The sequence below is a fragment of the Aplysia californica genome, unplaced genomic scaffold (genome assembly GCF_000002075.1).
Source record: "Aplysia californica isolate F4 #8 unplaced genomic scaffold, AplCal3.0 scaffold00019, whole genome shotgun sequence".
In the NCBI taxonomy this organism is placed as follows: Eukaryota; Metazoa; Mollusca; class Gastropoda; order Aplysiida; family Aplysiidae; genus Aplysia; species Aplysia californica.
The window spans coordinates 983,964-998,657 of NW_004797289.1; the positions used below are offsets into that span (position 1 = coordinate 983,964).

The 14,694-nt window shown below is 38.4% G+C and overlaps 1 long non-coding RNA gene across 1 annotated transcript in view; it reads right to left on the reverse strand.

The window, feature by feature from the left end:
• LOC101863478 overlaps positions 1 to 14,694 on the reverse strand; it is a 162,527-nt gene that overhangs the window by 134,374 nt on the left and 13,459 nt on the right. The window contains exon 2 of the long non-coding RNA XR_001185134.2: positions 269 to 1,586. This is a non-coding gene — a long non-coding RNA (uncharacterized LOC101863478). The remainder of the gene's footprint in view (positions 1 to 268; positions 1,587 to 14,694) is intronic.

The window sequence follows — 14,694 nt, forward strand, 5'->3', positions numbered from 1 at the left end:
CGCTGACAAACAGGATTTAGCTCAGTAGGTAAAAAAAAAAGTTTAGCATTTTCTACAAATTTCTTTAACTGGTAAATATCTACATTTTGTTTTAATATTGCAACCGTATTCCTATTGATCATGACGCAGTTTCAAAAAAACATTTTGAGAATAATATGCTTAAAAGGTGATGTAAAGATCAGGTCAAATGACAGCAGATAGCAGTGATGGCTTCTCGCAAAAGAGAAACAAACACAAACAGTTTTGCTCTAGAAGTAGATCGACTTACCTGTCTGTTTAATCAGGGCCTGGAACTGCAGGCTCTGCGATGGTGTAGGACAATTATTCAGTCTAACAGGAAGCAGGAGATCAGTTATCCTCGAAATTCTGTTGCCTTAGGCGCAAGCACACGTAAGTTGTTGCTTTTTCTTCGAGTCTAAAATTACGAAAGTTTCACAGTATTATATTTAAAAGAATCAATAGAGATTTGTGTCTGCACGTCACTGACGCATGCCTTCTCATTCTAGATCTAGCAAAGATGATCAATTACACCACGTGAGGCCATAATACAGCAACGTTACAATAATGGCAATCAAAAACGGATTACGAACAATATTGTGTATCAAATATTAGAATGCTGCAGTACTACAAACAGATAAAATATAATCTGCCTCCATTTGTTCGTGAAATGATTAGCTTATGAATGATGTTTCACGAACTCGTTGAAACCACAAATAGCACAAATTATTGATTTGCAATCATTGTGTCGTTCACATAAGGAAGAGTTAAAAGCTTGACATGTTTTACGAACAATTCACACAGTCTTGAAAACTCAGAGTTTACTAAATTAGGATAAGTATGATTTATGTTGTTCTTCTCTCTGCCGGTCTCAGAGAATCACAGATTCAAATTCCATTTGCCTGCAATGTGCTGTAAAGTTGTACATGTCACACGATGAAAATCCCTGACTGTTTAAAAATGAAATGTTTTGACGTGAATCGTGGTTCACACGCTTTGGTAGGGAGAAGATCACTCTGGTGTTTTTCAGCCAAAACTGTTTGCAAAGTATAAACTGTTTTTCTTTTTTAATGTAAACTTTATTTTTGGTGTTCACAATTTTGTTATTATCTGTTTAATCCATACAAAAGAAAGACATAGTACTCTGAGCTGAGTTGGCGCTCACGAAATTTCTATCAGTGATTGTCTGCCACACAATCAAGAATATGCTGTTGTTTTCCCATTGTCATGTACAGAATTGCTTTATGTAAACTAGACACACAACACACAACTGAAACCGTAATACTTTTGGCTACCGTTGTCCGATCAACATCACAAGAAGAAAAAAAAAACATCAGTTGAACGTTAAGCTTTGGAAGCTCACTAGTTCCAAGAACGTTTCCCGGACCAAAGACAATGAAGCCCAAGATCTTGTTATGACGTTTGTCTTCTGAACTCTTGTGAATCACAAGAAGTCTAGCACAGATGTTACAAAATGAGTAGATGGGCTGACATCTCAACACACGAGGTGACTACAGCTTGAGGCGGTGAGTGCTCTGGGGCCAGTGTCCCAAGATGTAAAGCAGCAGCGGCTGTATTTAGTAGAGAATCTGAAAAGGAAAATATTTTTTAAAATATTTTAATAAATCCTTGTATTTCTCAGTGGAGACAAGGATTAGTTCTTAAGGACCTCGAAGGAAATTGATTTTCTCGATGTATCCCTCTACCAACGTCAATTCGAAATAGAAACCACAACCTAATGTACAGCACTATGAGTGAGATTAAGTAGCGTTTTTGATTTAGATAAAAGTTGCTGGAAGTTCTGCGTTTAGTAAATCCTCTGAAAAGATGTATGTGAACACAGATAGTCACGGTACAAAAAGAATAGCAGCTACTTTGAAACTTATAGAACATAAAAGATTTTGAACAAGGGAGATCAAGGGTGGTAAAAAGAGGGGCCTTATTGTAGAGATGAGTAAAGGGTTCTTCCAGCAAAAAAAATCGGTTCAATATGGAAGAAATGTTTAGTTCTATTTACTTAGAATGCTTGCTTATCTCTATTATGGAGGCAATTTTACAGTCTTTTTACGCCAAAACTAATTCCACACTCCCAATATGACAGACTTAGTAAATGAACAATAAATAGTAAGACTGGCGTGGGGGGGGGGGGGTGGCTGGGAAAAGACTAGTAGGGCTAAGTAATATCAATGCATTGTGCCAATCACCATACTGAGTTCGTTGGAGGCGCGTGGTGGAAGGGAAAATGGTTGGTTTGAAAGGAGGTTGATTAGCAGGAAAAGGGAGGAAGGAGGGGAGAGGGGAAGGGGGGAGGGCAAGGCTGCAAGATGCAGTTTGTGCTTTTCATGGGAGATAACACATAACTGGCAATTAGTGTTTTGGTGCTTGTAATTTCCATGTCTCACGTCTAGAAGCTTGGCTACTTGTGGATGACGTTTATATTAGAGACAGCCATGATGCTAATATCAGAGACTGACGCTTCGAGAGAGCTAATCACGAGGCATTGTTGTTGCAAGAATTGCAAAGGGGGTATCTCCCGATTTGAACAGACGGTCCTTTAAAAACAGGTAGAGAGGAGAAAATACAGCATTATTGAAAGGGTAGCAGAGAGAAGAAGTTTAAAGAGGGAATTCCATTTAGAGAAAGGAAAGGAGAAGAGAATAGAGAAGAAAAAAAATGACTTCAAGATGTTACGTTAATGCGGGAGGAGTGATAGGAGTGTTCTAACGTCTAACAATGTAAATTGCATTTTTGCATCAGTTAAAGAGAAGCATCACTATAACGGTCATTCCGTGTTCGGAAAAGTATAACGGGCAGACAAATAACAAACTAACAAACAAACAAACGAAAAAACAAACGAACGAACAACGAAAAAACAGATGGAAAGAAAAGAAGTTGAACCCCCAATGGAGCCCTTTAAGTGAAAATGTAGAAACCCTTGTGTAGCACAATGAGACAAAGAGTGACTTAATAGAAACACCGGCACACACACGCATACACATACACACACACACACACACACACACACACACACACACACACACACACACACACACACACACACTCACTCACTCACTTACTCACTTACTACATACACATACACACACAAAAATAGATGAATAAACAGACAGACAGACAGACAGACAGACAGACAGACAGACAGACAGACAGACAGACAGACAGACAGACAGACAGACAGACAGACAGACAGACAGACAGACAGACAGACAGAGAGACAGAACCAGACATTATAGAGGAATACTAAGCTACTACTAAAAAGCGAAATAAACATTGTAAAAAGGAAAAGGGGAAAGGGGGGGGGAGGGAGGATAAATTCATTATGTCCTTATCACATCTCTCGCCTTTTGGTCTCGTTATTTTAGGCTTTTCAGAAAATCCACGTTATTCGGGAAACTGAGAGGATGTCAATCACCCTTTGTCAAGGCGTGTGTCCCGTCTCTTGCACTGCTGGCTAATGATGTTATTGAATAGGGGCACCAAGCTCAAAATATAATGTGCCAGCACTAACAAACAGTCCATTCTCGTTCATGAGCAAGGATTTCTTTTGTGTTCTCAGGGATCTTTTCTAAACGTCGAAGACCAGTCTTCAGATGAGATGACAGGATATAATGGAATTCATTTTCAAAAGACACGGCGGATTTATTTAGATAAAGAGAACTGGTGAACGTCAAACGAGAAAATAATATTATGTCTAAGAGTTTGTGAGAAAAGATCTCATTTCTGAATTTTGCTAGCCACCCTTTAGAAAGAACAGCTGGCAATGAAAGATATCCCAAGTGAATACATGCATACACAGGGGGAGCAAGAGAAATATATATTAATTATGTATGTGGATAATAGTGGGGAAGTTTGGCGCTCGTCAAAATAATATAATTGAAGAAAGCTACCCTACATTTTCTCGCCAGTCTAGCGATTGATATTGAATTTGGGGGAGTGGGGGGTGGGGGGTTGGGGGGGGGGATCTACAACGTTCATGTCCATTTGAAACATATCACTTCTGTTTGGATTTTTACTGAAAAACGGCTATTGAAGGCACATTTCTAGTTTCCAAGCACTCTAAAACTATGAAAATCACCAAATTTTCGCGACCATTTCCTCACCTCCTACAATCGGAAACTTCTTGACGATTTTTTCATCAAAAGCAACACGAATAAACAAGCTTTAAGGTGATATCAATAACTCTACGTGCCCCAAATCTGACGAGCGCCTGATTCCACCGCGTCGTGACACATATAATGCCTCTGAGTTGGTCAGAAAAGTTCCTAAATTTTGCTTGTCACACTTTGGAATGAAGAGTAGGTGATTTAAGACATGCATACATAATATAGAGATAACGAGAGAAGCATTTTTCATGTGAAATCTTATAGGGATAAAGACCCCGAAGACTCGTGTAAAGTGCTGAGCTTCGAACCCCCTGAGCCCACACTCTTATGATTACGCGTACGGCAACCTACCCTCTAGACCACTGACGCCACACAAGGAGTGAGGGAGAGAGATAGATAGATAGATAGATAGATAGCTCGATAGATAGATCGATAGATAGATAGATAGATAGATAGATAGATAGATAGATAGATAGATAGATAGATAGATAGATAGATAGATAGATAGATAGATAGATAAAGGGGAAAAGAGAAAGTGAGAAATTGATACACTACAAATTACAGGCTACTAGCGAGGACAGTTATAGGAACAGTTATCATGGTAAAGGGGGATGTAAAATAAATAATACTACAATACATATACAAGACTTCGGATATGACGCTTAATCAATAGCTTTTTGAGAATACTTACTCTCTAAGTGTGTTTGGCAGGAATGTCTTTTTGTATTTTGTTTTTGTAAGTGTGTTACGGCGCTCGCAACTGCATACGGTCTCATGAGCGCGCGGAACACATTAAGCCTTTTCAGTTGGTAGGACATTTTGAATGTTACCCGGGTGGCGGCCGAAGCCTACTCTTATCGATTTTAGACCACCAAGGGATCTTTAACGTGCGCAACTAGCACACGGGCCCTCCGAGATTTTTCGCCCTTTTCCGAGAAGGCTAGGTGTAGATCTTTCCTTACAGAAATTCAGGGGTTTGTCTGAAAGACAGCAGTACGAAGAAACCAAGAAGATGCAGTAGAAAGGTTGTAGAACGAGTCAGGAGCCAGAGGAGGTGGCAAAAGGATGTGAGAGGGTGGGGCAGAAAGTGGAGACGGAAGCGGACAACAGAACACTGCTAGAGAGCAGGAAATAAGGTGAAAGGATACAGTTTTAGAGAAGAAAATTTTTCCGTCGCCACCCGGTTTCGAACCCGGGACCTTCGAATGAGAGACGAACACCTTAACCTCTAGGCCACAAGAGCCCCCTTTGGAATTTCAGTGAGTCAGATAAATCACGATTGCGTCAAAATGCGACACATGCAACATTATGTTATTAAAGATATTGAGATAAGAAAAGATAAGATAAGATAAGATAAGATAAAATAAGATAAGATAAGGCAATACTTTCCGGTCCCTGTGGGTAAATTTATTTTGCTGCATAGAACTGTAAAACATATTTACACATACATAAAACATAATTGTGTGAATATTACTTTCATTTTGAACAATAATTTTAATGAGAAGAGAAACTTGAAGCTGACAATAATACAACCTGTAGGAATTTATCACAGATTTTGAGGGAAATATATATTATTATTTCAACCCATACAACTCCGCCTCGTTCATTATTTGAGTCTTTAGTCCTGCCACATCGTACAAGGTGGAATCCATAAATATCCACACCGTTTTTGGAAACATTTGGAGTACACCACGCCCAGCTAAATCAAACAAATTATCTCTGTACTCTTACACAAACCAAAAGTTTGTGCTTTGTTCTTCATGTATGATTTAGTGATCTTGCGTTGCGAGTGACAGCTGTACGTAAAAATAGTTTAGACGATCTTCTCCTTCTCTGGTTCGTACCCCCCCCCCCTGCTTATTTCCCCGTTTACGTGGCTCAAAAGTGTGAACACAGATTGTGCTAGCCGTGGGTAGTATGTTTAGCATGACTGAACTTTACGTCGTCTCAATAATGATGCTTCCCTGACGAGATTACGAAATATTTCTAAACATAACCTCTCTGAGTTTCACTCAAAACACTGCACCGGGGAATTTGCACTAACACACTCGATAAAATAAAAACCGCAAGATATATGGCTCAGCTGAATGACTTAATACCCATGGTAAGAATCATCATCCAGTGCCAGATCTGCGACAGATATCGGCGATCATGGTTCTCCATACATTCCTTTGCTCGGATGCTCTAAAAAAAAAGCCACGTTTCCCTGATCTTTCCCTGTTACCCATTTGTTTAGGTTCCCCAAGTATGTTGTTCTGGGCCTTCCCCTGCCTCGCTTGCTCTCAATTTTGCCAGTGAGAGCTAGATGTTCAAGATACTTATGTCTATTTATGTGTCCCAAAAACATGGTAAGAATATGATATCAAAAGACCGTGTAAAATTGAATATGCTTGTAAAAATGTATTTGTATTTATTAACCAAATTTGTAGACACTTACAAGCCGTATGGTAAAGATCAAAGCGGAGACAAAGAAAATCCATAAACAACCGACTACCAACAACGGTGTACCAGCAAACGCTGAAAATGTCATAAGCCCAAAAACGAATAGCATGGTCAGGACAGAAAATTGCTGCTCCATTCTTTTAAAAATTGTAATTACTCTCTGTCCTCGTACTTCTTCACTTGCTTTTTTTAACATTTAAAATATTTATCCGTCAAATGCAACCGACATTGCAGATAAAGAAACATCAATTTAAAAAGAAAAAAGAAAGTGGGCTTTGTGCGTTTTCACAGTTCGCTGACGTGTAGTTTAAAAAAGTCATCTTTGGCAAAAAATATCACTTCTCTTGTTTGTTTGGGTTTTGTTTTGTTTTTTACTTTTTAAAACAAATCACAGCCTAATGACACAGTGGCGGAGCGTAGTGAAGGGCTAATTAGGACATAAGCCCCACCCACTCCCATCCCAACTCGTCCCAGCGTAGATGAATGTTTTGAATAAACACAATAATCAGTTGAAATCCTGAACACACGCACTTGCTCACCCATTCAGTCACTGTTGTCACCGCTTACAACGAAAGTAACAAAAGGGCCAATCAAACGGCTCTATGGCTCAGGAAGCGATGGGTCCTTCACACGGTCCTTTCTTAATGAAACCCTTCTTTACAAAAAGATATAAGAAACATATATGAACCAACGAAAACTGTTGTAAGAGAGGGTCTATTCTCTGCAAGATCTGGCAATGGGAAGGGGGGGGGGGGGGGCTCATGACACACTTTCAAAAGAGACCCAGTAACCAAAACATCCTCATTGGGCCCTCATAAGGAATGTCTTGCTGCTTCGTGCGACTACACGGCCACTTCCAGCTACTATTGTAAATGTCCATGTTCCCCTTGTGTGTGTGTGTGTGTGTGTGTGTGTGTGTGTGTGTGTGTGGTGTTTGTGTGTGTGTGTGTGTGTGTGTGTGTGTGTGTGTGTGTGTGTGTGTGTGTGTGTGTGTGTGTGTGTGTGTGAAACATACTGAAACAATACATATCTAGAATTTCCTCTGAAACGAGCTTATTCTTATAGTTGAATACAACCTTCTCTCATTTCTTAGCCCCACCCATATGCTGATCCACCCACAGCCACTGTAATGACATACTCGAAGGATAAAACTTCAGTTAAAATCGGCTTGACAGAAAAGCCAAGCCTTAGATAAAGGTTGATGTGTGCTATATTCGATTGTTCATGATAACAGAGATTTAAAGTACAAAACTGCTGATCAGATTATAAAGCTAGATAAATGGCCCTCATAGCACAACACAATCATTGCAGTTATGACATGAGTGAATATTTTATTAATTAATATAATATAATTATGGCAACTTGTGGAAAAAATATAAAATCAAATCTCCGTAACCAGGATACAACCCAGAACGGTTTTAACGTAAAACACGTAATTAATAAGTTTTAAAAAAACCGATATCTAGCCTTTAGTTCGACTTCTACTTTTCACCTGAACTAAGACACTTCACTTAACGTTATTGAAAACTTCTGGTTTTGATGAATTTTCCCCGTTCATATTCTCTCCCTAAGGCAACCCCCCTCCCCCCCCCCCCCCAAAAAAAAAACGTACTTCTAGTTCTAGACCGCACACTGTCATTACCACCATTCTCTCAAATACTTGCAACAAAACATGCGCACCACAGGGGGCGGGTTAGACTGAAAAGAGGCGCCAGACACAATGCTTGATATAGTCAAGCGCGCGAGGCACCTTTCGCCAGCATGGTTGCTCTTTGTGTGACTCACATTGGGTCAAACAGTGCACTCCACAGTGAACAGGAAGTACGTCACGGGTGTACTGTCTAGAATCTTATTACACAGGTCTTTGCCCTAAACACAGTGACATTTCGATTATGTCATGTCGCAGAAACCAAAAACCACTGAGGCGTACAGAAAGTAATGAGCGTCTGTCTCGCACCCTCGCACGCCCCTTCCCTTCCTCCTTTCTTTTTTTTCTCCCCACTTTCTTTGCACCCAGACAAACCAGGGAGCCAATTATTATGAGCTCACGCAAAATTAACTTCACATAGGAGACGTAAACTAATGTAGTCCAAAAACACGGAAGTCCCAAACAGAACCGGGGATTTTCACCTTTTCTCCTACACTACTTCAAGTTTTGTACTCTGGGGGGGGGGATTGAAGTGTCTAGATTTAACCTGTTCAATGCATCGCCAAGAAACTGTACAACAGCATTGAAAACAGTCTGACGTGAGCTCGGCAGTGAAAGCGTTAAGGAGAAAGCCAAGTGTATTTTCGTTCGGTGTCATTCTGCGTTTTGAGCTTCTTTCAGCTTTCCAATCTGCTGCCCTTTCTGCCTGTCTGTCACCCTGTTCGTCTTACACCAGGCGTCATTTTTCTGTGTTTGTTTAGCTGTACTTTTAGTTCCACCCCTACCCCACCCCCTCCACTCTCCCCCCTGCCTCTGTCTGTCTGTCAGTCTGTCTTTCTGTCTGTCTTTCTCCCCTCCCCTCTCTCTCTTTCTCTCTCTCTCTCTCTCTCTCTCTCTCTCTCTCTCTCTCTCTCTCTCTCTGTCTGTCTCTGTCTGTCTGTCTGTCTGTCTGTCTGTCTGTCTGTCTGTCTGTCTGTCTGTCTGTCTGTCTGTCTGTCTCTCTCTCTCTCTTTCTCTCTCTCTCTCTTGTACTCGTATTCGTGCTTGTGTATATGTGCGTGGGTATGTGTGTGTGTGCATGTGTGTATGTGTGTATGCGTGTGTGTGTGTGTGTGTGTGTGTGTGTGTGTATGTGTGTGTGTGTGTGTGTGTGTATGTGTGTGAGTCCATTTCTCAAACTTTATCAGCCGGAGAGTCTGTTTCTTCAGACGAAATCATATCTTCAACCATGTTATGCTTTCTTTACATGACTCAGAGTATAAAATTGACGCCTCAGACCCATTTTTGACACACTTTAATAATTCTAGCGGCACTACTGTCTCAGTCACACCCATCAGTTAGTGCAAATCTATTAAAAATATAACCAAAAAAAATGGACTTGCACTTCCCAAAAGAGAAAGAATCTTTAACTTCAGCGCAGCTCATATATCAAAAATTAATCGAAGAGGCTGCACACGCTTCTCTTGCAAAATTTTGGTATCATTGAAAAGAACGGAAGCCAAGAGTCATCTTACCCTTTAGTTCTTCTATTTCGATATAGAAGTTTAAATATCCCCATCTGAAGATACATTGGTCATCGTCAGACATTGGCGGAAATACTTTCATTCTTCGCCTTGTTCTTCTTGTTTTTTGTTGTTGTTCTTGTTCTTCTTCTCTTTATTATCATAATCAATATCATCATCATCATTGTTATTATTATTATTATTATTATTATTATTATTATTATTATTATTATTATTATTATCATTATTATTATTATTATTATCATTATTATTATTATTACCATTGTTGTTGTTGCTGTTATTATCATTATTATCATTATTATTTTTGTTATTATTATGATTTTTATTATTGTTATTACTATTATTTTTATAATCAGCAGTATTATCAAAATTATTATTTAAAGCTTTACGACCGTATCGGCACGATATAAGCATTGAGAAAGGTCTCCGCTTCTCTAGTGTCTGTTATATCAAATTCTAAGTCAGTGGACATGGAATACAGTTGCTCAGCTCATAGATGAAGATGTTCAATTATACCTTAGAGTGCTAAAGCGCACATATATGTTCACCCGTTCACCCAAAAGAGACTTAAACAAAGCCACAAAATAGTTCCTCAAAGTAAGAATAAGGAACTGCAGAAGTTGCAATAAATACATCTTCTAGAATATCCTCAATAAACCAGTACAATACCCGTCAGTGAACCAGTTTGGGAGAATTTGGGAGAACACAAGTGAGTATAGTCGACTCAGACGTGAAGAGTTTAAAAGACAAAACAACAACAACATCAATAACAACAACAGCAACAACAAAAGAAACAACAACAAGAACAACGGAAAGTAGACAAAAGGAACAATAACAACAACGACAACAACTATGGACTGTGAGAATCGAACGAACTACCGTCATCAGCATGCAACAGTTGGGAACCTAGAAAGGTCACTAGAGTTAGAAAAGCTAAAGTTTAACGCGACAGCCAGGTTATCAAGCACGATTAACGTGCTCTCGTGCGCCCATTTGATCAATTAGATAGCAGAGAAAGGGAAATCCAAAGCACTGATTAACATTTAGATTTTAGATGAAATATTATGATTTTTGTTTCAAGTTCTCTGGAGTATAAAGAGTGCAACGAGGTGGATATAATGATAACAATAACAATAACAACAACCACAATAATAATAATAATGATAATAATAATAATAATAATAATAATAATAATAATAATAATAATAATAATAATAATAATAATAATAATAATAGTAATAATAATTATATTGAAAAAATAATAAATAAAATAATTATTAGTTTAAAAAAACGATTATGATGATATGCCTCTCTTTCTTTCTCTTACACACACACACACACACACACACACACACACACACACACACACACACACACACACACACACACACACACACACACACACACACACACACATGTGAGGCAGCGTGGTGGAATCAGGCTCTCGTCAATTTTTGGGCATGTAGAGTTATTGGTATCATCTTTAAGTTTTTTCACTTGTCTTTATATGGATGAAAAATATATCCATTTATCTTGAATATAAGTCGAGATATTTGCAATTGAAGGAGGTGGGGTCACCTGTTTCCAGAGGTAGAATTAGTGAGAAAATGGACGCCAAAGATTAGTTATTTCCTTAGCTTAAGAGTCCGTGGTAACTGAAAATTTACTTTTTTTGCGCCTTTAATAAATGTTTTTCAGAAAAATCCACACAGAAATGAGTTCTTTAATGAGCATGAAAGGTGTTGAGCCAAAAAACAAAAATTTGATAAAAATTCACAAACCTGCGGAAAAATGCAGGTTTCTTCACTTTGATTATTTTGACGAGAGCCTGATTCCACAACGCTGCCTCACACACACACACACACACACACACACACACACACACACACACACACACACACACACACACACACACACACACACACACATATATATATATATATATATATATATATATATATATATATATATATATATATATATATAGTAGTATATTATTTATGTAGATAGGTATCTCTCTCTCCTCTCTCTCTCTCTCTTTCTCTCTCTATCTCTTCCCCCAACCCATCTGCACTTTCCCTCTCTCTGAATATGATGAAGAAAAAAAATAAAGATGTTTTTAGTTTTCTGTTTTCAAAAATCATGCTCCGATTTTTGATGAAACGGCATTGAACTTGCTGCGTAAGAAACCATACTATTTTCTTATTACTTCTTTCCCCCTATGCTTATAGAGATAATGATGATGATGATGATGATGATGATGATGATGATGATGATGATGATGATGATCCTAGAAACATGACACTTTCAGTAAAATGTATCCAACAAACGAAGGACATTTTTTAAAAAATGAACACAGAATCAAGCATGAGATTTGGGGCAGCTCTCAATATGAAACCTGTATTGGTCAACATTACAAAAAAATGCAACAACAAGCTCCCATCGCACTCGTGACATTCTCCCGGACAATTACGCTCGCCCTCATTTGGACACATGGAAAAGACATTTTGGGGTTTTATTTCCTACGAAAACGGGCTCCGGAACCTGTTTTCCTGCCTCCTGCCAAAACAATACACCGTTTTCATTAAAGCTGTAACTCGCTCGTGAACTTTTTTTTCTTAAACTGTCCGAAAATAGAAGCCACAGGGGAGCGACTTAATATTATGAACCAGTCTTACGGATTAAACGTTAGACTACCTGAACTTGGTGGCATTTATTACGTCTGATTTGTACCAGTATGTGTTTCGCCTCCTAGTTTCAGTTTGAATGAAGGTGGGTTTTTTTTAAATGAAGAGCTTACGTCAATGTGATGGGAACAGTAATTTTTAAAATTTAGTCTTTTTTTTTTACACCGCCACCGAGGATGTAGACTGCTTTGACCTTGCGTGGCAGGGCCAACCCGGGCTCAGAGGGATGCAACGTCCTCCCAGGCAGGGGCAGATATTGCACTGAAAAGGATATGTGAGGCATCGTGGTGAATTCAGGCGCTCGTCAATATATTGAAATCGAATAAAACAACATTTCTCGAATTTTGTTTTTTGCTTTTTTCGCCTCAACACCTGTTATGTACATATTAAAAGACATTGCACTGAGGATTTTATAGAGTACATTTTCAGTTTCCAAGGACTCTCAAGCTTTGGAAGTCACCAAACTTTGGTGGCCATTTTTTGACTAACTTTACCTCTGAAACCAGGTGACCCCACCTCCTTCAATCCTATAAAACTCGAATCTTATTGAAGATACATGGGCATTTCTTTTTTTGAAAACCAGACAAATGAGCATCCTGTAAAAATATACCAAAGACTCCAAAAGATCCAAAAATGACGAGCGCCTGATTCCTCCGCGTCGTGACACGTATCTTCCCTGCCCAAGAATACAAATTTGTATTCTTTGCTTACCACGATGAAGGCCTAATGGGTTACCCACGGACACGAGTATGAGATATGTGTCACGACGCTGTGGAATCAGGCACTCGTAAATTTCGGATATATGGAATTATTAGTATTGTCTTACCTTGCTATTTAATGAGAAAAAAGTATCATTTATCTTGAATAGAAGTCGAGATATTTGCGATTGAAGGAGGTGGGGTGGCCTGGTTTCAGAAGTAAAATTAGCGAGAAAATGGACGCCAAAGTAAGTTTGGTGACTTCCATAGCTCAAGAGTCCTTGGAAACTGCAAATTTACTTTTTTGTGTGCCTTTGATCAACGTATTTCCATAAAATACACACATTAGAATTTTTTTTGAATGGATATACAAGGTGTTGAGCCAAAAAACAAAATAATCTTTTAAAAGTTCCCTAGTGGTCGAAAAATGCCGGGGGGGTTTTCTCTCCATAATTTAACTATTTTGACGAGCGCCTGATTTTATCATGATTCCTCAAAAACGGTTTTAAAAAAGGGAGGGTAAGGGTTGAGTGCGTCCGATAAATTATGTTTGGAATGACACCACATCTAAACTACCAAGAACAAAATAATTCAGTTTGGAAAAAATAAATGATGTATCGATAATTATAATACTTTTCCAAAAGGTCATTTTAAAGTAAAAAAACAAAAACAGACAAACGTAATACATGTTGTTTTTTCTCAAAGAAAATAAAGACAAACGAAATTAAAAAACATCATTAATGGAGTTTAAGCTTCTCAAAAACCACCCATTTAATCAAAACTGTTTTTGCCTCGTAGTCTTACTATTCATCTCGAAACACGAAGTCATCAGAATATACCAAAAAGAGGGTATCGCTCTGAGTCTAGACAAATCTTATAAACATTTAGAGGATGTAGAAAAGATCTCAGCAAGACGACACCGTAAGTTAATGTTATTAAGTTTAATGTTGAGGTAAACAAACGAATTAAACAGTAGAAGAATTTGATTCAAGTTTCATCGAAAGGTTTAAAATTCACTCCGTACTGAAATTTGCTGTCTAAGAGATTATAATCAGAACGATGTGTCCTTGGTATTTAAAATAAATTGTACCCAGGGTCCTATTTTTCCGAGACTCCAAATCTGGTCTTTATCTTTTAAGGGTTCTTTTGGCATTTAATTTTCAAAACCTACTTTTACCTTTTGTTGTATCGAAAAAGTGTAACAATATTGCAATTATTTCTTCCCCTCCTTAGATCGTCTACAAGAATATAAATATTTTTAAAAATATTAAATTAAAAAAAAAAATGTTAACTAAAATACCCCATTTCTGCACTAACATGTCTTATTACCAGCCTACGCATTAGATGCTAAAAATGGAAAGTGTCATTTCGAGATGTGAAAGATTATTGCTCGTTTTACTTTGTTAAAGGGAAGTGTCTACGTACTCCCCGATTGGGGTCTACGTAGTCATGGTGTCTAGGTGGACCCCAAAAATGTTGGACTGTGATTGGCACATGGCTGAGCGAGCGGTAGTTTACATTGGTTACAATGCAAGGCTGCTAGGCCTACTTACTGATCATCTCGGGTTGTTTGGGGAA